The sequence below is a fragment of the Physeter macrocephalus genome, chromosome 1 (genome assembly GCF_002837175.3).
Source record: "Physeter macrocephalus isolate SW-GA chromosome 1, ASM283717v5, whole genome shotgun sequence".
Classification (NCBI taxonomy): Eukaryota; Metazoa; Chordata; class Mammalia; order Artiodactyla; family Physeteridae; genus Physeter; species Physeter macrocephalus.
In genome coordinates this window covers 42,966,699-42,989,587 of record NC_041214.2, presented here as the reverse complement: position 1 = coordinate 42,989,587, position 22,889 = coordinate 42,966,699, and positions in this window count along the sequence as shown.

Genomic DNA, 22,889 nt, shown 5'->3' with positions numbered 1-22,889 from the left:
GCCCAATCCAAAAATGGGCAGAAGACCTCAATAGACATTTTTCCAAAGAAGATATACAGATTGCCAACAGACACATGGAAGAATGCTCAACATCATTAATCATTAGAGAAATGCAAATCAAAATTACAATGAGGGCTTCCCTGGTGGCGCAGTGGTTGAGAGTCCGCCTGCCAATGTAGGGGACACAGGTTCGTGTCCCGGTCTGTGAAGATCCCACATGCCACGGAGCGGCTAGGCCCGTGAGCCATGCCACTGAGCCTGCACGTCCAGAGCCTGTGCTCCGCAATGGGAGAGGCCACCACAGTGAGAGGCCTGCGTACCGCAAAAAAAAAAAAAAAAAAAAAAAAAAAAGTGCAATGAAATATCACCTCACACCCGTCAGAATGGCCATCATCAAAAAATCTACAAACAATAAATGCTGGAGAGGGTGTGGAGAAAAGGAAACCCTCTTGCACTGTTGGTGGGAATGTAAATGATACAGCCACTATGGAGAACAGTATGGAAAAGGGAACCCTCTTGCACTGTTGGTGGGAATGTAAATTGATACAGCCACTATGGAGAACAATATGGACGTTCCTTAAAATACTAAAAATAGAACTACCAAACGACCAAGCAATCCCACTACTGAGCATATACCTGAGAAAAACATAATTCAAAAAGAGTCATGTACCAAAATGTTCATTGCAACTCTATTTACAATAGCCAGGACATGGAAGCAACCAAAGTGTCCATCAACAGATGAATGCGTAAAGAAAATGTGGCACATATATACAATGGAATATTACTCAGGCATAAAAACAAACTAATTACTCAGCCATAAAAAGGAACGAAACTGAGTTATTTGTAGTGAGGTGGATGGACATAGAGTCTGTCATACAGAGTGAAGTAAGTCAGAAAGAGAAAAACAAATACCATATGCTAACACATATGTATGGAATCTAATAAATAAATAAGTGCTCATGAAGAACCTAGGGGCAAGATGGGAATAAAGATGCAGCCTTACTAGAGAATGGACTTGAGGATACGGGGAGGAGCAAGGGTAAGCTGGGACAAAGTGAGAGATTGGCATGGACATATATACACTACCAGACTTAAAATAGATAGCTAGTGGGAAGCAGCCGTATAGCACAGGGAGATAAGTTAGGTGCTTTGTGACCACTTAGAGGGGTGGGATAGGGAGGGTGGGAGGGAGGGAGATGCAAGAGGGAAGAGATATGGGGACATATGTACATGTATAACTGATTCACTTTGCTATAAAGCAGAAACTAACACACCATTGTAAAGCAATTATACTCCAATAAAGATGTTAAAAAAATTAAAAAATAAAAACTATTACAAGAGACAAAGAAGGACACTACATAATGATCAAGGAATCAATCCAAGAAGAAGATATAACAATTGTAAATATTTAAGTACCCAACATATGAGCACCTCAATACATAAGGCAAATGCTAACAGCCATAAAAGGGGAAATTGACAGTAACACATTCATAGTAGGAGACTTTAACACCTCACTTTCACCAATGGACAGATCATCCAAAATGAAACTAAATGAGGAAACACAAACTTTAAATGACACATTAAACAAGGTGGACTTAATTGATATTTATAGGACATTACATCCAAAAACAACAGAATACACTTTCTTCTGAAGTGCTCATGGAACATTCTCCAGGATACACCGTATCTTGGGTCACAAATCAAGCATTGGTAATTTTAAGAAAATTGAAATTGTATCGAGTATCTTTTCCGACCACAACGCTATGAGACTTGATATCAATTACAGGGAAAAAAACTGTACAAAAATGCAAACACATGGAGGCTATACAAATAACCAAGAGATCACTGAAGAAATCATAGAGGAAATCAAAAAATACCTAGAAACAACTGACAGTGAAAAGATTACGTGCTTCCACTGTAGGGGGCACAGGTTTGATCCCTGGTCGGGGAACTAAGGTCTCATGTGCCTCACGGCACAAGCAATAAAGAAAAAAAAGGTGCTTGAGGGCCAGAATTCCTTGTATCCACTCTGTTGATTAATCCTACTCCATACAGGTGGTTTTGACCTCCTCTGGCAGCAAAGAAGGACAAAGAGAGCAACCAGGTAGCTGGTTGCCATCAACGCTACCATCTCAAATTACCTTGGAAAGTCACTAGGTGAATGAGCCTCTTCTTTTTTTTTTTTTTAAGAGGATTGTTAACATTTTTCAGCAATAAAGCTTTTTTTTTCATTTTTATTGGAGTATAGTTGGCTTATAATGTTGTGTTAATTTCAGGTGTACAGCAGAGTGATTCAGTTACACATATACATATATCCACTGTTTTTTAGATTCTTTTCCCATAAAGGCCATTACGGAGTACTGAGTAAAGTCCCTGTGCTATGCAGTAGGTCCGTATTAGTTACCTATTTTATATATAGTAGTGTGCATATGTGAATGAGCATCTTTTATTCCCCCCAAAATGAAAGGCAGAACAGGCAGTTCCATGGGTATCTATAAACACTTGGTGCATTTACACTGCTTGAATGTCTGTAAGAACTCTCAAGCTCAGGTTTTCTTTTTAAATGAACACTTTTAACATAGCAGGGAGGAGTGAGACTTGAAATAGTGCTAGATTGGTTTCAGATTGAATACATCTCTCTCCTATTTAAAATATCAGGTGTGGGTTGGATGATGGCAAGGGCCAGGAAACTTCATTCTTTGTAGATGGTATTTTGCAAATGGAAGACTCTCTTGCACAGAGAGAATGGGTAAAAATGGCTGGTACTTCTCCCAGAAAGACAACGGCTTCAGGCATAACTGGGAATAATAGTATGTACCCCCGATAGAGAAGTGGGATGTGGTGGAAGGGAGGGAGCTGGTCCCTTGAGCATATTAGAAGCAACACTGGATGTGATTATAGTTTGGTAGTTATATTATTTTTAATATCCTTATTCATTAGAGATGCATACTGATGTACTGATGTGTGAAGCAGTATGAGTCTAGAATTTGCTCTAAAATATGTCAATAAAAAAGGACCCCAAAACATTGATTTTGTTAAAACTAGGTCATAGGTACGAGGGTAAAATGTCTCTATTTTGTGTGTTTGGAAATTTTCATCAAGAAATATTTTTTAAAAGAGCCACATGCTGGGTCAGAAAGTTGCATACAGCTGAGGTACCAAGCTGTGAGCCTCTGACTGTAGCAGCTGCTACAGCAGCAATAAATAGAAAATTCATGAACCTTTATGGCTCATCATCACTGAGGCATTGCTGCATGGGGTAGGAAGATTCTTCATATTGCAGGAGGAGGGTCCTGGCATGGTGAAAAATAGGATTGCAGCCTTTGTTCTCTGCACAAACTTCCCCCAGATGCCACCCCTTGCCTCCCTCTCCGTATAGTTGACAGAATATCAGAGCCATTGGACCTCTTGCCATCACCATCCCTACAGTTTCAATACTCTACTGACCACAACATGAATTCTCTCGCTGACCGATTCATGTTCATCCAATTCTACTATTTCAGTACATTTCATTTCTATCCCAAAACACGTGCACATCTAATATGGTACATTTTGCATCCATATTGCTTAACTTAACAGTGTTTTCCCATAATATCATGTATATCTCCCCTATCCAGTAATCACTCCCCTCCCACCAGCTGTTGTTTGTCTTTCTACATTTACTTTCCCCTACAAAATGAACCCACATCTGCACTGGCCCAAAGTCTTCTCTCCAACCTTCTCTCTTTTCCTCAACTTTCCACCCTGACAGGAAACCTAGCCCAGTGCTAGGCTGACTCCTAGTAAACAGTCCTCAGTTTTACTTATTGAGCTGCTAATTAAATACAGGGATTTAAGCATGAAAACTTCATTCATCCAACAGACAATTGTTAAGCACTTATTATGTGCCATATCCTAGATCTACAAAAATAAATAAATTAGGTACCAACCTTAAAGAAGGTCAAAATCTTGTAGGGGAGATAAGTGCATACACAACTACAATATGTTGTAAAAAATTGTAGATAGATGTGTATTATTAGATAAAGTGGCAACATCAATGAATATACTTGATTTGACCTTTTGGAATTAGGAAGTGGGGCTATGAGGAGGGGGCTTCCAAAGATGAGAAAACACTTGATTTTGCCTCTGCATGTGGTGGAGTAGCAGTTTGTCAAGCACGTATAAAAACTGGAGATAGAAATTATAAAGACTCTGCATGAAGCTAGAACTAATAAAGGGAAGTCATGAGAGAGAAGGTTGGAGGAATAGAATATGAAGGTTCTTCATGCTACAAACTTTGAGGTTTATTCCACAGAAATTAGAAAGTCACAGAAAGCTTTTAATCTGGGCTGTCAAATAATATTTGCAGTTTGGAAATTTTTCCGTGTGGTAAGGGATGACTTTGAAGGCTTGAGGTGAGGTAACAAATGCAGAGCAATGCAGGTAACGTCAGCAGTTACAGGATGATTGTAATTGTGCCCAAGAGAGATGATATGAACCTGAATACAGGCAGTGGCAGCAAAGGTAGATCGGACTAGTCCATTAATGTATTCATCCGCCTGATTTAAACTTGTATTCCCCACCCCCCAAAAGAGTATATTTCCTCTAAGAAGTTATCTTGAGAGTTTGTGAGGGAAAATCTGGGAGCAGATGACAAATAGCTAGGAAATCTGCAAAAATGTGTGCCCTGCTCTGACCTTGGTTTATGTCCAGAATGATGGGCCAGTGGTCCAGGCACATCTGCCTGAGTGAACAAGAATTGACATTGACACACAGCCATGGTGACACACAAAAGTCAAGACTGATTTTTGACAAGAATGAAAGCTTTCTGCCTGCTGCCCCTGTCTTCTGGGATTTTTAGGGTTTGGAGAAATTGCCGTGGTCTGTTTTAAAATTCTTGAATGCCCACGCGAGATTGAATGCCATTTAGATAAATGATCCGTTCAGAGCGATGGTTCACATAGCAGAATTATTCAGCTGGTTGCTCTGGAATGTGTTCGTTTTAAAGTTCAGTCGAAGTTAGTTTTGGCCAAGGACTTTGCAAACTTTGTTAGAAATTAAGTTCCAGGTGGTAAGGTCCTGGACAAGTAACAGTAGGTACGGCAAAGGTGTCAAGAGCACGATAGGTTTAATTAGCTAAGTGTTTATTGAGCACTAACATAGGGATACTCCATTCTAAGAAAATCGTTGATGTAGAAGACAGTTCATTCTTCAGGAGGAAAGGAGCCAAGTAATTTTTCAAGGCAGACAACTGCAGAACCATGACCTGTGTGTTTTTTTTTAAGATTTTTTTTTTTGATGTGGACCATTTTTAAAGTCTTTATTGGATGTGTTACAATACTGGTTTTTTGGCTGCAAGGTATGCAGGATCTTAGCTCCCCAACCAGGGGTCGAACCCATGCCTCCTGCACTGGAAGGCGAAGTTTTAACCACTGGATCACCAGGGAAGTCCCATGACTTGTGTGTCATCTGGCGGGATGCAAGCAGGATTCTTGCCACCACTGCATCTGTTTTGGCTACTTCATCCTTCTCTCTTTGGAACCTTGACCACTTCTCCTCCTCTCCCTGCCTCTGTCCCCCAAGAGCCAGGACACCATATGCAGCTGTTCCAAGCATCCCACTTCAGCACTTTCCTCCTGGTCAGCACCTTTTCCAAAATACCTCGTGCTCTAAAATAACCCTTTTCTGCTCCTTCTCCAATTCCCTCCAAACAAGACCACTAACTATTCCATCTTCTCAGCTAGGTGTTAGAGGAAAGGACATCAAATGCCTGACTAAATCAATCCACTCTAAAGTACAGGTGGTAGGAGGCTTAACCCTCCTAGCCGCTTTCAGAACCTATTATTCTGAATGTATCTTTGATTTGTAGGATGTGTGAGGGAGTTATTTTTGAGGTGTAGGGAGTTACACTTTTTCCTCCTCTATTCATACTGTCCAGAGCTTCTACATCCAATTTTTCTTCTTCACAGAGATTCCCTTCTGAACTAAAGACAATGCATGCTATGGCTCCAATGCACCAGGTTATAAATAAAGAACCTCAGTAGGAAGCCTGGCGTGGTTGGTTGCTTCTTACCATCTGTAGCTGAGTTCCTTCCCTAGAGTTGTGTGCACACACTTGAACTTTTTCTAGATAGGCTTATATGGCTTCTAGTAAAGATAAAAGTTATATTGATTTCCTGTTGCATTGTTATCTTGGTCAAATGGCAAGAAATCTAGCTCAGAAGTTCACATTAGATAAAAATAGTGTGAAGTAGTGATCACAGTGCACACCCTCCAATGAGAGTAAATTAACATGGAGAGAACAAACAAAGGAGTGAGCTGCATCTTTATATTACATTCCAACATCAGCTCACTGCATACAGACAAACCTGAGCTTAACAAAATCCCAACAATACCATAAAAAAGGAAACAAGTAGGAAATACACACACACACACACACACACACACACAACTCTTACTAATGCTCTTACAGTCAGTTCTGCCTCAAACTTCAGATCAGATTGATGTTTCCTCAGTTTCACACCAGATGAATTCATGGTTTGCATTCAGAGGCTTTGTTGTAACAAGTATATGTTTCTTTTAATACTAAACACTTAGCATTGAGCATATATTCCCTTGAATGAAATGCCTAGACAGAGTCCATGCCTGGGCTCACAGTTTAATGAAATAAACAGGCGGTCTCAGCACAGTGTAAAGGGAGTTATGATAGAGACACAGGCTGCAGGTCAAGGACACACAGGGCAGGAGCCCCTCCCCCATCTAAGAGTGCCAGCAGGGGAACATCAGGGAAAGTTTCTTGGAGAAAGAGGATCTGAGATGAAGGATTTTATTTTTTATCTATGCTTTTTATTTTTTTAACTTTGTGTTTCGATATAATGTCAGCCTTAACAAAAACATTGTATGAATAATGCAAAGAATTCTCATATGTCCTTCATCCAAAGGTACTAAATGCTATATTAAATAAAGTATGCTCTCTCTCATATATATGTGATACATATATTTATAGACTGATACACATTTTTTAAACAATTTGAGTGTAACATGCAGAGAGTATGTTCCCTTTACTCTTAAATACTCGAGTGTGTGTTTCCTAAAGTCAAAGACATTCTCTTCCATAGCCTACAATTAGCAAAATATAAAATTAATACTGATCTAATGCTACTATCTTATATGGAATCTTACTCAAATTTCACCAATTGTCCCAAGGTGTACTTTATAGCAAAAGAACGTCCCAGCTCATGTGCTGCACTCAGTTGTGGTATGTGTTTATTTTCCTGCAGTCTAAACTGGATTCTTTGTCTTTCCTGACCTTGTCATTTTTGAAGTGCATAGTCTAGTTACTTAGGAGAATGTTGCTCAAGTTGGTTTTGTCTGATGCTTTCTCATTATTAGATTTAGCGTAAGCATTTTTGGCAGAAATGCCAGAGGTGAGATTGTGTTTTTGAGATGAGTTTTAAAGAATGAGGAGAAGCCAGCTTGTAGAACCTATGGCCAGATTAATTTATCTTTGCATTCAAGACTTGGGAGGATGGAAGGTGAAGGTCAAAGGGACAGGCTAACCTATAGTAGCTAGTATTTATCAAGTACTTACTATGTGCCAGGCACTGTTCTAAATGCATTACATAAGTTAAGTCAATCATCCTCACAACATCCTCATAATTGTTCTTTTCCCATTTCTCAGATCAGAGAGATTGAGACACAAAGAGATGACAAAGCTAGCAAGTGGGGCAGCCAGGATTCAAACCCAGGCAGACCGACTCGACCGCATATACTGTCAGCAGACGAGACAGTAAAAGCAAAAATCTTAGAAAAAGAAAGGCTTGCGGAGGGTTCAGAACCAGCTAGCTTGGAGAACACCGTGCATGGGCCGGTCCAAGCGACTGCAGTAAAAAGACTGTAGTTTATGGCCGTGGCGATCCCGCCCCCTGCTGGCTGTACGAGCTTATTGCATACTTTTGACATGCATGGAGGGGGCACCTCTGTGCAGAGCAATGATCACCGAAATTTCTGCAAAGTTCCTGAAATTATGCCTGATCCATGAGCATGCATCAGGAGGAAGCTGGCATTCCTTCCATTCTTCTCCTTGCCTCTCAGCTCTCTGCCACGTTCTAAAGATTGCTCAGCAGAATCAATCCTAAGTCCTGTTCTCACCAACTTCTATGAAACTTCCTAGGAGATTTTTTTTTTTAAACCATGACAAATTTGGAATCCACTGAAGCCGTAAGGAAGCTACAGTTAAATTAATCAGAATACAGTCTCCAGACAAGACAATCACTGCCGCTGAGGGAGCGTGTTTGTCCTTGGACAATATTTGAAAAAGAGCTGTGCAGCTGAAGCAAGTCATCTCACCGCGGGCTCTGAAGAGCAGAGGAGGATCCAATCACTAGGCAAATAAATGATGGAGAGGAAAAATTCCTCTGAAAGAATCAGAAGTAGCCTCTGTTTTCAATCAAATTCCCCTTCTCTTCAGAGATAAAAGGCTGTCCTTCTCAGATTCAAAACCCCTGAGGCTTCCACAAAATTCCAGTTTTCTCTAGTAAGGGAAAGTAGAAGGAAAATAAAGCCAGAAAACAATGGAAAGGCAGTCTTAACAGGACGGCACACTGATTCGTTCATATATACCAGAAATAGGCCTGGCAAAAAAAAAAAAAAAAAAAAAAAGATTTAAGTCTGTGTTTAAATTCTCAAAATATATTCTGTAGGGAAATATGCTCATTCTGCCTTTATGGCAGACTCATACAAGACAGTGGTCATTATTAAGCCACTTCTAATCTTTAAGGCGAGCAAGCTCTTTGCTGGAATTTTGAGGATCCTGATGCAAGGATGTCCTGTGTGAGTATTAACTTGATAACTTCTGGACACCTGTCTATCTGTCAGGTTTGGAAAGACAAAAATACATTTGCATACTGCTGCTACCAAGCAGAGGGCTGAAACCTTTGCTCCCAGGTCAGATCAACTCAGTAGATAAATGCCTCTTGGGGCGGTGCTTGGGCTAAGCAATCCTGTCACCTCAAGGGCTTCGTGTTTATTTCCATAAAGCATCAAGGGCCCCATGAAGAATTTTTTTAACATCTTTATTGGAGTATAATTGCTTTACAATGGTGTGTTAATTTCTGCTTTATAACAAAGTGAATCCATTATACATATGCATATATCCCCATATCTCTTCCCTCTTGCGTCTCCCTCCCACCTTCCCTATCCCACCCCTCTAGGTGGACACAAAGCATCGAGCTGATCTCCCTGTGCTATGCGGCTGCTTCCCACTAGCTATCAGTTTTACATTTGGTAGTGTATATATGTCCATGAAGAATTAATCAGAACTCCATACCTTCAGTCAGTCTGGAAACTACTGTCCTACATCAGTCATCTATTGACACAACATTGCTGGGTGGCCACCCTGAAACATCAGTGCAAAACAGAAATATTCCCACAGACATAGAAAACAAACTTATGGTTACCAAAGGGGAAAAGGAATAAATTAGGAGTTTGGGATTAACAGATACACACTACTATATGTCAAATAGATAACCAACAAGGACCTACTGTATAGAACAGGGAACTCTATTCAATACCTTGTAATAACTTATAATGGAAAAGAATCTGAAAAAGAATAGATATATATGTATGTATAACTGACTCACTTTGCTGTACACCTGAAACTAACACAACAATTTTAAATCAACTATACTTCAATTTGAAAAAAATAAAAAGAAAAGGAAAAAATCCCATCAGTGGCATGTACCATTAAGCATTCACTGCTCTCAGGAATTCCCTGGCAGTGCAGTGGTTAGGACTCCACGTTCTCACTGCCAAGAGCCCGGGTTCAATCCCTGGTTCCTGGTCTGGGAACTGAAAATCTCACAAGCCGCATCACACGGCCAAACAATAAATAAAAATAAAATAATTAAAATATTGGGTTTTTTTTAAACAAAAGCACTCACTGCTCTCATGTCTGGGGTCAACTGGATGGGTCTGTTGGTACTGCCTGGGCTCACACTTTTCTCACGCGTCTGAGACCATGTCTCTCATTGCCCAGCAAGCCAGTCCAGAGATGTTCCTGGTGCAGGGTTCTCAGCACGTGAACAAATGGAAAACACAATGCCTTCTTAGACCCAGACTCAGAAACGGCACTGTCACTTCTGCTGCCTGCTATGGGTCAAAAAAATTCATGAAACAAGTCCAGAGTCCAGGGAACGAGACTATCTTTTATTCGAGAGGAAATGTAGTGTCAAGGCAAAGGGCGTGGGTTCAAGGATGGGTTAAAGAATCGGGGCCATGGCTGGAATCTACTACAGGCTCAGAAAATCAGTAAAATCTGCCGAGTGACTCTCCACTTTCCCACGTATACGCTCTTCACTTCTCTCAATGGATGATCCACAAACAGTGCTCTCTAGATTCTCCTGGTGAGATTCAATAAGATGAAATGCTTAAAGCTTAGGGACAACTTTTCTCCCTGTGAGGTCTGGAGCACGCCAGATCACTGGAAAGATCACCCCAGAGCCTTTGGATCTGATATGAATTGCCACTTACTGCTATCAATTCCTCATTACCACCTGGTCCAAACTTCATTAGAGAACAGTCTAGAGTTTAAGAAAAAGCAGGAAAATGTCCCTAATTTTGTCTCCTACTATTTCACAATCTTTGGTCAAAAAATATACATTCATTTATATTTTGTTTTAATTTTTAGAAACGTGTGACACAGTAAGATTTTAAAAGTGAGGGTATCACAGGTTAATTTCTTGCAATTGCAGTTGGAGTCTTTCTTGGGAAAATTGGGCTAAAACAATTTTAGCCCACACGTACTATCTGGAAACTATTTTACTTGTGAGAACGAACTAAAGGAACTTTTTTTTTTCCTTTGCTTTTGGCCTTTGAATGACCATGCTGAAATTTCTTACTTGAATGTGTTCATATAGTGACTATTTTGTTCTCAAATGACTTGGTTTTATCCAAGTCATTATTTCCTTCCTTCTCAGTCTTTCATTCCTCTTTCGTTTCCCATAACTGTTCTGCTGCCTCACTAGAAATAACATGTAGATGGAAAATACAAGACCCTTCTTCCCTCAGTTTGCAAATTTATAAACAGCATTTAATGGGTGGATCTAATATTTTACTAATTATCTTTCTCCTGCTGTAGTCCCAGTAAATTTGCAAAGAACAAGTACAAAACGTACTCTTGTTTCTTTTTTATTTTTTCTCCTAGTTGGTCAAGATTAGAGTAACAACATGATGAACCATAATATGCTTCTGCTGGTATTTCCATCTTGCTGGGTTCATGATATACCTGGTAGCCCAATTTTCCCCAGAAGGATAAGCGCACATTCGAAATATTAAACCCTAAACAGAGACAAATGTGGAAGCAATTTGAGATCCCCCCATTACTTCCCAAGTCCACTGAATCTCTTAATTTAGCCCCTTGACCAAAGATCTGCTCATTTCACTGCCATACAAGTTCTTTTTTACTCCACCTAACAGTCTGCCTATACCTGTTTGTATGTTGGAATGTAAAAAAACAATTTCAAGGAATAAAACCGACTCCCATAACCTATCTCTGCTAATGCCAAATATATTGATTGCTTGACCTTTGCTAAGTCTACTGACTAGATGGTGTATAATGTTTGCAGATTAAAGATGCTGACTTATTTCTTTTCTAAGTCAAATTTAAACTCTGACTACCCAAAATCAAACCCCGCACCCTGTCTCAACCTGCCCCGCTTTCCACAACTCTCTGGCATTTCAACACTGCTTATTGATTGAAATTTTAGCAGCTGTTATTCAAGGACACCCAGATTCAGCTGGACCAGCATTGGAATGGCAGTCTCCCAAGTGCCTGAAAATGACCCAATTTGACACAAATGTGTATAATCTTTCTGCAAAAATAAATGGACTCAACAAGGTTATCAGTTTAACTGATAATTCTCATCCAATTACTATTATCACAATAAAGAGTTTTAGTAACAAAAGCATTCAGAGTACGGATTTTCCTTTTCAAGAGAGGAAATAGCACAAAAACCATTTAGTTTTCTCATTTTCAATTTTTTGACGTGTGAAATCCATAGTCTAAAATTTTTTTTTTTTTTTTTTTTTTGTGGTACACGGGCCTCTCACTGTTGTGGCCTCTCCCGTTGCGGAGAACAGGCTCCGGACGCACAGGTTCAGTGGCCATGGCTCACGGGCCCAGCTGCTCCGCGGCATGTGGGATCTTCCCAGACTGGGGCACGAACCCATATCCCCTGCATCGGCAGGCGGATTCTCAACCACTGTGCCACCAGGGAAGGGAAGCCCTTCTATATGATACTTTAAAACTACCATATCAGTTGGGTTTTGTTTAGCTTTCAATTAAAGAATAATTTTCCATCTCTCAAAAAGGATTTTTAAGCACTTTAAAAATGGCAAACATTTTTAAAGTTAAGTACCTTTCTTACCTTCGACAGAATCTTTGCAAGCCGTTCCTGACCTCAAAGATCAAAGACAACACTTCCATTTTCATTTAGTGAGCAAGTCATTCCTAGCAGCTTACTATCCACAACCAGAAATGACTATAAACACCTCCACTTAATAGAAATAATCAATGGAGCACCACTGTTGACTCGATATAAAATTCAGACTGGAACACAGGCATCTGAACACCTTGTACGGTTTAGCTCTGTGTGCATAAGACTGGTCCCAAGACACTTTGAGCAGTTTTCCCATTCATATGAAAAAGAGTCTTTAAGTTAAATTGCATATTAGATACTCTCACCTTCTACTTAAAATAGCGTTAAAGTGATCAAGTTATTGGACACTCTTAGTATGCTATTAACTTTGTGTTCTTAGTATGCTATTAACTTTGTGTTCTCTGAAATGCAGTCTTGTTGTAAAATGAAATCCAAACCTGAAGGACAGAATCATCACTTCCTGCCATCAAGGCAGAATTCCTCCCATAAAACCAACGGTGACCTGGACCAAACCAATTCATATTGGTTCTCATGAGGTGATTGTATGCATCTGTTTTTTTTTTGTTTTTTTGGCTGTGCTGGGTCTTCGTTGCTGCGCACCGACTTTCTCTAGTTGAAGTGAGGAGGGGGTCACTCTTCGTTGCGGTGCGCGGGCTTCTCATTGCAGTGACTTCTCTTGTTGCAGAGCACGGGCTCTAAGCACACGGGCTTCAGTAGTCGTGGCGCATGCGCTTAGTTGCTCCATGGCATGTGGAATTTTCTCAGACTGGGGCTTGAACCCATGTCCCCTGCATGGGCGGGAGAATTCTTAACCACCGGACCACCAGGGAAGTCCTGTGTGTTTCTCTTTTTGTATCTGTGTTTAGTGATATGTGTCGGTAGTTTGAAATTGATTGTGGTGGGAACACCTATACCACAGAAATTGGCAAGCTACTTGTAGGTTTACAAGTTAGTATCAGGCAGATGAAGGTGTTCTATATCTGTATTGTCAGATAGAGTAGCTGCTAGCTGCACGCGGCTACTGAACAGTAGAAATATGCCTGGTGTGATTGAGGAACTAAATTTTTTACTTTATTTAATTTTAATTTAAATAGCCATATGTGGGTAGTGGCTACAATTTGGGGCAGCTCAGTTCCACTGTGAAATAACAACGTATGGCATCTGCCAAGGTTCATGGAGCCTGAGGTAGCTAAGACTTGAGAAGAAAGAGGAGCACCCAAGATAGGGGTCACTTCAGGTCTGAGGATAATGAAATGGAAGAGCAAAGCCCTTCTGGGTTCTATCATCGTTTTTTGAATCTGCTACTCATGCATTCAGTTGTTCACACACCAGGAGCAGTCAGCTGTGGGGCAGGCAGAGGAAGGCTACCTCCTCATTAAGGTAGCTCGATAAAGAAAAGTGACCCCAATGACCTAAAATAGTGGTTATTAAATTTTAGCATGCATCAGAAACACCTGGAGGTTTGCAGAAACATGGATGGACTTAGAGATTATCATATTAAGTGACGTAAGTCAGAAAGAGAAAGACAAATACCATATGATATCACTTATATGTGGAATCTAAAATATGACTCAAATGAACTTATCTACGAAACAGAAACAGACTCACAGACAGAAAACAGACTTGTGGTTGCCAAGGGAGAAGGGGGTCAGAGAGGGATGGATTGGGAGTTTGGGGTTAGCAGATGCAAACTATTATATATAGAATAGATACACAGCAAGGTCTTACTGTATAGCACAGGGATCTATATCCAATATCCTGTGATGAAACCATAGTGAAAAATAATATGAAAAAGAATGTGTATGTATGTATAATTGAATCACTTTGCTGTACAGCAGAAATTAACACATTTGTAAATCAACTACACTTCAATTAAAAAAAAAAAGAGGAAAGTAGATTGAAAAATCTTATCCTGTAAGTAGCGAAGAAATATTTTATAGGCTTTTTGGGAGGTGAGGGGAATGTTCAGATAGTGGATGGGAAACTGAGGTAAAGAAATGCAGTAAAAATTTTTACAGTAAAAAAAAAAAAAAGAAAGAAAGAAAACCTAGAGGATTTGTTGAACCATAGGTTCCTGGGTTCTACTCTGATTCAGTCTGTCTGGGTTGGGGAGCAAGAGTCTGCATTTCTAACACATTTGTAAGTAATGCCGATATTGATGGTCCACGGACCAAACTTTGAGAACCACTACTTTCAAGCTAATTTATGTCAATCTCCAGCTCCTGCTTCTTCAATCACAGTCTGCAAGCTTTTCACTCAGACTGAAATCCCATTGACTGTGTTTCCTGAGATGCTACAGCAAATCTCATTACTCTTTGTTGGTTAATTCTGCTCTCAAGGTCTGGAGTTAAAACCGCAAGAAACCTAACAAGCTCTCCTACTTTGCCTCTTGCGGGGTCCCTGGAGCTCTATTGTTCCCACTGTGCCAGATGCTACTTTTGGATGTGAAATTTAAAGAGTTTCTGCTCATAGACGTAGCTGTTTATGAAAACTGCAGACACGAACTAATCCCTTTCTCTCTTTCACACTCCCTCTCCCCAACCCTCATAATACCTTCCAGTAGAATACACTTAACACAAGCACAAAAAGCAAAAATAACCTCCAGTATATACCTACACTTGCAAACTCCTTGACAATATAATAGATTCAGCTGGAACTAAATTGTTTTCTTTCCCAGAAGGAAGATGGTATAATGGGCTCTTTCCCAAATGGAAATACATCTATCTGAGTAGTTTGGAGACCCAGGAATTTGGATCATGAGAGTAAATGGCTTCTCAGAGGCTTTTTTAAGACTTTTAATTCTAGTTTAGCAAATCAAGAATGAAAGGCTTTGTGCTTTCTCCTGTTCTTGTTCTATCCCTCCTCAACCAGAGGATGTTCAGCAAGACATTTTTTTATGTATATAAGCACTTATAAAAAGACTTTTAAAGAGCAGTTTTAGGGCTTCCCTGGTGGCGCAGTGGTTGAGAATCCGCCTGCCGATGCAGGGGACATGGGTTCGTGGCCCTGTCCAGGAAGATCCCACATGCCGCGGAGCGGCTGGGCCCGTGAGCCATGGCCGCGGAGCCTGTGCTCCGCAACAGGAGAGGTCACAACAGTGAGAGGTCCGCGTACCACACAAAAAAAATTAAAATAAATAAACAAATAAATAAATAAATAAAGAGCAGTTTTAGGTTCACAGTAGAATTGAGGGGGACAGTACATAGGTTTCCTATATACACCCTGCTCCCCACAAATGCACAATCTCTCTCACTATCAACATCCCCACCAGATGGGACATTCGTTACAAGTGATGAACCTAAGTCGGTAAGTCATAATCACTCAGAATTCATGGTTTACATCAGGGTTCACTCTTGGTGTTGTCCATTCTGTGGGTTTGGACAAACGTATAATGTCACATATCCACCATTTCAGTATCATAGAGAATAGTTTCACTGCCCTAAAAATCCTCCGTGCTCTGTCTGTTCACCCCTCCCTCCCTCCCCTCAACCCCTGGCAACCACTGATCTTTTTATTATCCCCAAAGTTTTGCCTTTCAGGAAGCCATTTTTGAAACTAGTCCTGAGAGAACTAAGATAAAGAAAGATTAATAAATACAAGCTTAGTCATCAAGACAGAAATGTCAGCTAAAAGCACATGTTGGTGATATAAAGAGAAATTATACAGCAGGAGAAATACAAAAGGGTAAACTTCTGAGGCACCAACTATTGCCTTGACTGCTGGGAGTTTTATTTCTGATCTGGATGTTTCCTCATTTTCTGAGACAGTCTTCTGTTATGTCTAATCAGCACATTGTTAGGAAATTAAGGAACATTTTTAAAGTGAGAGCAGACGTACCAAACTCTGTTCTTTCATGTGGCTATTTTTATCTCTAGGCTAAACCACTTCTAGACTAGGAAAAAATTTCTTAGCTTTCCACTGTAAACAAGAGATTAAATCTAAACTCAGAGCAGAGTATTGAATAAATAAAGATGAGAATTCACTATTATTTCTCTTTACATACAGATTATTCACAGTATGGATACTTGCATACTTTTAAATCCATCTAGATTGGCTTTAAATAGTCTACTTAGTGGCAAAAACAATTGATATATGTTCAAAAAGCAAATTAATTTTAAGATTAGCCTGAACAAAATATTTTGAAATGGTAAACTAAATTGTTCCCCTCACATACACGCTACAAAAATTTCAAATACATACATAAGTCAGTTTTTTCCAAGCTCCACTATCTCCTCTGCACAGAAAATCAAAAGTTGACTTATTGTCTAAGAATATTATTCATATTCTCCAGCCTCAAAAAGGGTAAAAATTGAGGTTAAGGACATGCCTACAAAATAGCAATGATATATATGATTTCACACCATATTTATGTACTCCATATCAAGAAGCTACAAATCATTATCTCTCTCCTTTTTTCCCATTTTCATGTATTTCTTACATCATCTACATTCACCAGGTCCTGCAGTCATTTCTTTTTCCATTTTATACTTTCTTCACTTTTAAATGATACATACTTTAAAACACTAAGAGGAAGGTTTGAGCTGACATTCATAGCAACTAATTTTAATTCTTCACTGGGACTAAAGTGCTGTCATTCAAAAAGTACTCTACTCTCTGACCCCTAAGATAAGACGGCCTTTAAAAGAAGAATTCTGAATGGATAGTACATATAACACAGAAGTAATTTGGTGCCAGAACTTGAAGAGATAAGATGTCTGTTTCTAGTATTTTCCTGATAATAGAGCAGGTCTCTATTACTCATTTGCTAAATTTTCTAGCAATTGATAAAATAATTATAAAGAGGAAGTTATTCTAGCACCCCCCCTCATCCAGTCAGCTTTTCCATTTCAGAGCTTCTATTAGTAATGAGCCATACTTGTTAATGTGTGCTCACAATTTGCTGAACACCAGTAAGCACTTGACACCTGTAATCTTAGCACTTTATATTAGCTCATTTAATTATCAAAACAATTCATAGCAACAATCACTTTATAACTGCAAAAGCTGAGTTTTGAAAAAAAAATTAAGAATTGTCCTGGTTCACACAGCTGATGAGGGCAGTGCTGGATTCCAAACTCTGAAGCTTCAAAGCTCATGCATTAAACTCCATTCACTGCAGCTTACCTTGAAAACTGTATCCCAGTGAAAGAGCTCAAAAAGAACGAGATGGTAGAAGTTTTTCAAAGTCTAATGAGATCCAAATGTCAACTAAAGCTTCCCATGAGAACTATTCATTACAACTAGCTTACAAATAGGTTAAAGAGGAAATTAGCTAAAGTAGATTTTAATCACTTAAATGGCTTTTTTCCCCTTCAACAGGTGATTTGTTTCACCAAAGCAAATTCTGCCAAGAGAGTTAGATAAATAAGCAACGTGTAATTGAACGGTTCTTATCTAGTCTTCCTTGGAAGTTAGCAGAATTAGATTCATGGTTTCTGTCCCTTTAGCTGTATAAAGAAAGTTAATATTTCAACTAATACCTTATAGCAAAGAAAAGGAACTAACAGTGACATTTTTCTTTTCTCCTATCTTTACCATGTTTAGTTATTTGAAACTGGATCAGTAGTACCAAAATCATGTAGCCTGCTCAAAACCATGAACCTTGACTCTGCAAGTTATTTAATTATTTTAAAAAATCAATGTGACATAGTTCCTTGGGTATTATATACTACTCATTTCTTTACCCATGACACCCAGAGATTTCATCAACCCAACGTTTGTTCAACAGTTACCAATGAAACAACTTTCTTCTTAGAGAAAATCAGATGATGGGTTTCATTTAAACTTAGAGGAAAGAAAGAGTTAAATAAAGAATTGGGTGAGGCACAAAATTTCCAGTGAGCTTAATTTAGAAAAACCCTGGAGTTTTGGCAAAGATGGCAGAGTAGGAATATCCAGAGCTCACTTCCTCCTATGGACACACCAAAATTACAACTATTTACAGAGCAATTGTGTACTGGAATGACCTGAAGACTAGCAGAAAAGATTTTCCACACTTGAAGATATAAAGAAGGAACCACAACAAGACGGGTAGGAGGGGTAGAGACATGGTATAGTCAAAACCCACACCCCAGGGTAGGCGACCCACCAACAGGAGGGTATTCACAACTTCAGAGGTTCTCCCCAAGGAGTGAGGGGTCAGAGCCCCACATTGGGCTCCTCAGCCCAGGACATTGCACTGGGAAGATGAGCCCCCACAATATCTTGCTTTGAAGGCCAGCAGGCTTTGCTTATGGGAGGGCCAGAGGGCTGTAGGAAACAGACTCCACTCTTAAAGTGTATGTGCAAAATCTCACACGTTCCATGTCCCAGCACAGAAGTAATAATTTGAAAGAAGGCTGAGTCAGACCAATTTGCTGAACTTGGAGACCCTCCCAGAGATGCAGGAGGCAACTGGAGCTCACCCTGGGGACATTAACACATCAACACAGGTGGCAGCTATGTTGGGGAGCTCATTCTACCACAGGGACACTGGTGCTGACAAGCACCATTTTGGAGTCCTCCTTCTGGCTTACTCATGCTGGAGGCTTACCCGCTCACCGCAGGCTGGCACCAGTCCTGGGACACCCTGGGCCATAAAGCCAGCATTGTGAGGACACAGCCCCACTCACCAGCGGGCTGGCACCAGTCCTGCCTTCCCCCAGGCCCCATAGCCACGTGCACCAGGACTTAACCTTTCCCACCAGTAGGACAGCACCAAGCTTAGCCTCCCCCCACCAACAAGCCCCTCTGCCAGCTACTCTAGAACCTAGCCCAGCTCAGCACCAGGCTGGCACCAGGCATGGAACCCATAGCCAACTGCTCCAGGACCTGGCCCCAACCACAAGCAGGCCAGCAGCCATTGCATGAGGCAGTATCTGGCAGCCAACTAGACAATAGGCCAGCCCTGCCTACCTACACTCACAGTTATTTGGCCCCACCAAAACAAGAGGGTTCATGCAACCTACATGGGGCACCCCTAGAGCGTATAGCTTCAGGTGACTATAAGGGAGTATGATGGTGGGCCCCAGAGGATGTCTCCTACAAAAGGCAAAAGGTCACTTCTCCAAGATTGGAAAATGTAACTGACATACCTAATGCATAGAAATAAACACAGAGAATCAGGCAAAATGAGGAGACAGAGGAATATGTTCCAAACAAAGGAACAAGACCAAAACCTCAGAAAAAGAACTAAATAAAGTGGAGATAAGCAATCTTCCCAATAAAAAGATCAAGGTAATTGTCATAAAGATGCTCCGTGAACTTGGGAGAAGAATGGATGAACACTGTGAGAATTTCAACAAAGAGTTAGAAACTATAAAGAAGACCTAAACAGAGCTGAAAAATACAATAATTGAAACTAAAAATACACTAGAAGAAATCAATAGTAGATTAGATGATACAGAGGAACAGAGCAGTGAACTGGAAGACAGAGTAGTGGAAATCACCCAAACTAAAGAGAAAAGAGCAAAAAGAATTTTAAAAAATTAAGACAGTTTAACACAACACTGTAAATCAACTATACAAACATACTTACATACATACACACATACATACATACATACATACATACATAAATACATAAAAATGAGGACAGTTTAAGAGACCTCTGGGGCAATGTCAAACCTACTAACATTTGCATTATAGGGGTCACATAAAGAGAAGAGAAAGAAAGAGACAGAGAATTATTTGAAGACATAATAGTTGAAAACTTCCCAAATCTGGAAAAGGGAACAGACATCCAGGTCCAGGAAGCACAGAGAGTCCCAAACAAAATGAATCCAAATAAGGTGACACCAAGACACATTATAATTACAATGACAAAAAATAAGTAAAAAGAGAGAATGAAAGCAGCAAAAGAAAAGCAGCTAGTTACATACAAGGGAACTCCTATACAGCTGACTTTTCAGCAGAAACATTGCAGGCCATAAGGGAGTGTCACAATATATTCAAAATGACAATATGAAAAAAACCTACACCAAGAATGCTCTACCAGCAATACTATCATTCATATTTGAAGGACAGATAAAGAGTTTTACAGACAAGCAAAAGCTAAAAGAGCTTAGAACCACAAAACTGGCTTTATAAGAAATGTTAAAGGGACTACTCTAAGCAGCAAAAAAAAAAAAAAAAAAAAAAAAAAGACCATGACTAGAAATAGGAAAATTACAAAAAGAAAACTCTCAAAGGCAAAAATACAGCAAGGTAGTATATCAACCACTTATAAAACTAATAGAATGATTAAAAGACAAAGGTAGCAAAATCATATATAAACACAATAACTAGTTAAGGGATAACACATATATAAAGATGTAAAATATTATGTCAAAAACATTAAATGTGAGGGGAGGAATAAAAATGCAGGGTTTTTAGAATGCATTCGACCTTAAGAGGTCATCAACTTAAAATAATTATGTATATACATTGTTGTATATGAAGCCACACCCTAACCACAAACCAAAAACCTCTAGATACACACATAAAAAAGAGAAAGGGATCCAAACATAACATTAAAGACAGTCATCAAATCACAAGGGAAGAGAGCAAAAGAGGAAGCAAGAACAAGAAAGAACAACAACAGCAAAAAAAAAAAAAAACTGGAAACCATTAACAAAATGGCAATAAGTACATACCTATAAATAATCACTTTAAATGTAAATGAACTAAATGCTCCAATCAAAAGACAAAGATTGGTTGAATGGATTAAAAAACAAGACACATATATGCTGTCTACAAGAGACTCATTTCAGATCTAAAGATATACAAAGACTGAAATTGAGAGGATGGAAAATGTATTTCATGCAAATTGAAATGAAAAGAAAGCTGGGGTAGCAATGCCCCAGCAATGCCTCAGACAAATAAGATTTTAAAACAAAAACTGTAACAAAAGGTGAAGAAGAACATTACATAATGATAAAGGGATGAATCCAACAAGGAGCTGTAACATTGTAAATATATATGAACTCAACATAGGGGCACCTAAATACATAAAGCATATATTAACAGACATAAAGGGAGAAATGGATAGTAACACAATAATAGTAGGGAACTTGAATGCCACACTTACATCAATGGACAGATCATCCAGACAGAAAATCAATAAGGAATATTGGCCTCAAATGACACAGATAGACTTAATAGATAAATATAGAGAATTCCATTGAAAAGCAGCAGATTATACACTCTTTTCAAGGGCACATGAAACAGTCTCCACAGAAAATCACATGTTTGGCCACAAAACAATTCTCAGTAAATTTAAGAAGACTGAAATTATATCAAGCATCTTTTCTGATCACAACACTATGAGACTAGAAATCATTACAAGAAAAAAATGCAAAAAATGCAAATATGTAAAGTCTGAACAATATGCTACTAAACAACAAATGGGTCACTGAAGAAGTCAAAGAGGAAATTTTTTAAAATGCTAGAGACAAAAGAAAACAGCAAAACAACAATCCAAAATCTATGGGATGCAGCAAAAGCAGTTCTAAGACAGAAGTTTATAGTGATATAAGGTTAACTCAGGAAACAAGAAAAATCTCAAACAAGCAATCTAACCATACATCTAAAGAAACTAATAAAAGAAGAACAAACAAAACACAGTTAGTAGAAAATAAAGATCAGAGCAGAAATAACTGAAATAGAGACTAAAAAATATTTTAAAGATCAATGAAACTAAGATCTAGGTCTTTGAAAAAATAAACAAAATTGATAAACCTTCAGCCAGACTCATCAAGGAAAAAAGACAGAGGACCCAGATAGATAAAATCAGAAATGAAAGAGAAGTTATAACCAACACTACAGAAATACAAAGAATCATAACAGGTTAATACAAAAATTGTGTGTCAATAAAATGGACAACCTAGCAGAAATGGGCAAATTCCTAGAAATGTTCAATCTCCCAAGACTGAACCAGTAATAAATAAAAAATGTAAATAGACAAAACACTAGTAATGAACTTGAATCAGTAGTCAAAAAACTTCCAATAAAAAAAATCCAGAACCAAACAGCTTCACAGGTAAATTCCACCAAACATTTAAAGAAGAGTTAACACCCATCCTCCTCAAACTATTATAAAAAATTGCAGCAGAAGAAATGCTTCCAGGTAGCAGGCAAGATGGCGGAAGAGTAAGACGCGGAGATCACCTTCCTCCTCACAGATACATCAGAAATACAGCTACACGTGGAACTTCTCCTATAGAACACCCACCGAACGCTGGCAGAAGACCTCAGACCTCACAAAAGGCAAGAAACCCCCCACGTACCTGGGTAGGCAAAAGAAAAAAGAATAAACAGAGACAAAAAATAGGGACAGGACCCGCACCAGTGGGAGGGAGCCGTGAAGGAGGAAAGGTTCCCACACACTAGAAGCCCCTTCACGGGCGGAGACTGTGGGTGGCGGAGGGGGAAGCTCCGGAGCCTCGGAGGAGAGCGCAGCAGCGGGGTGCGGAGGGCAAAGCGGAGAGATTCCCGCACAGAGGATCGGTCCCGACC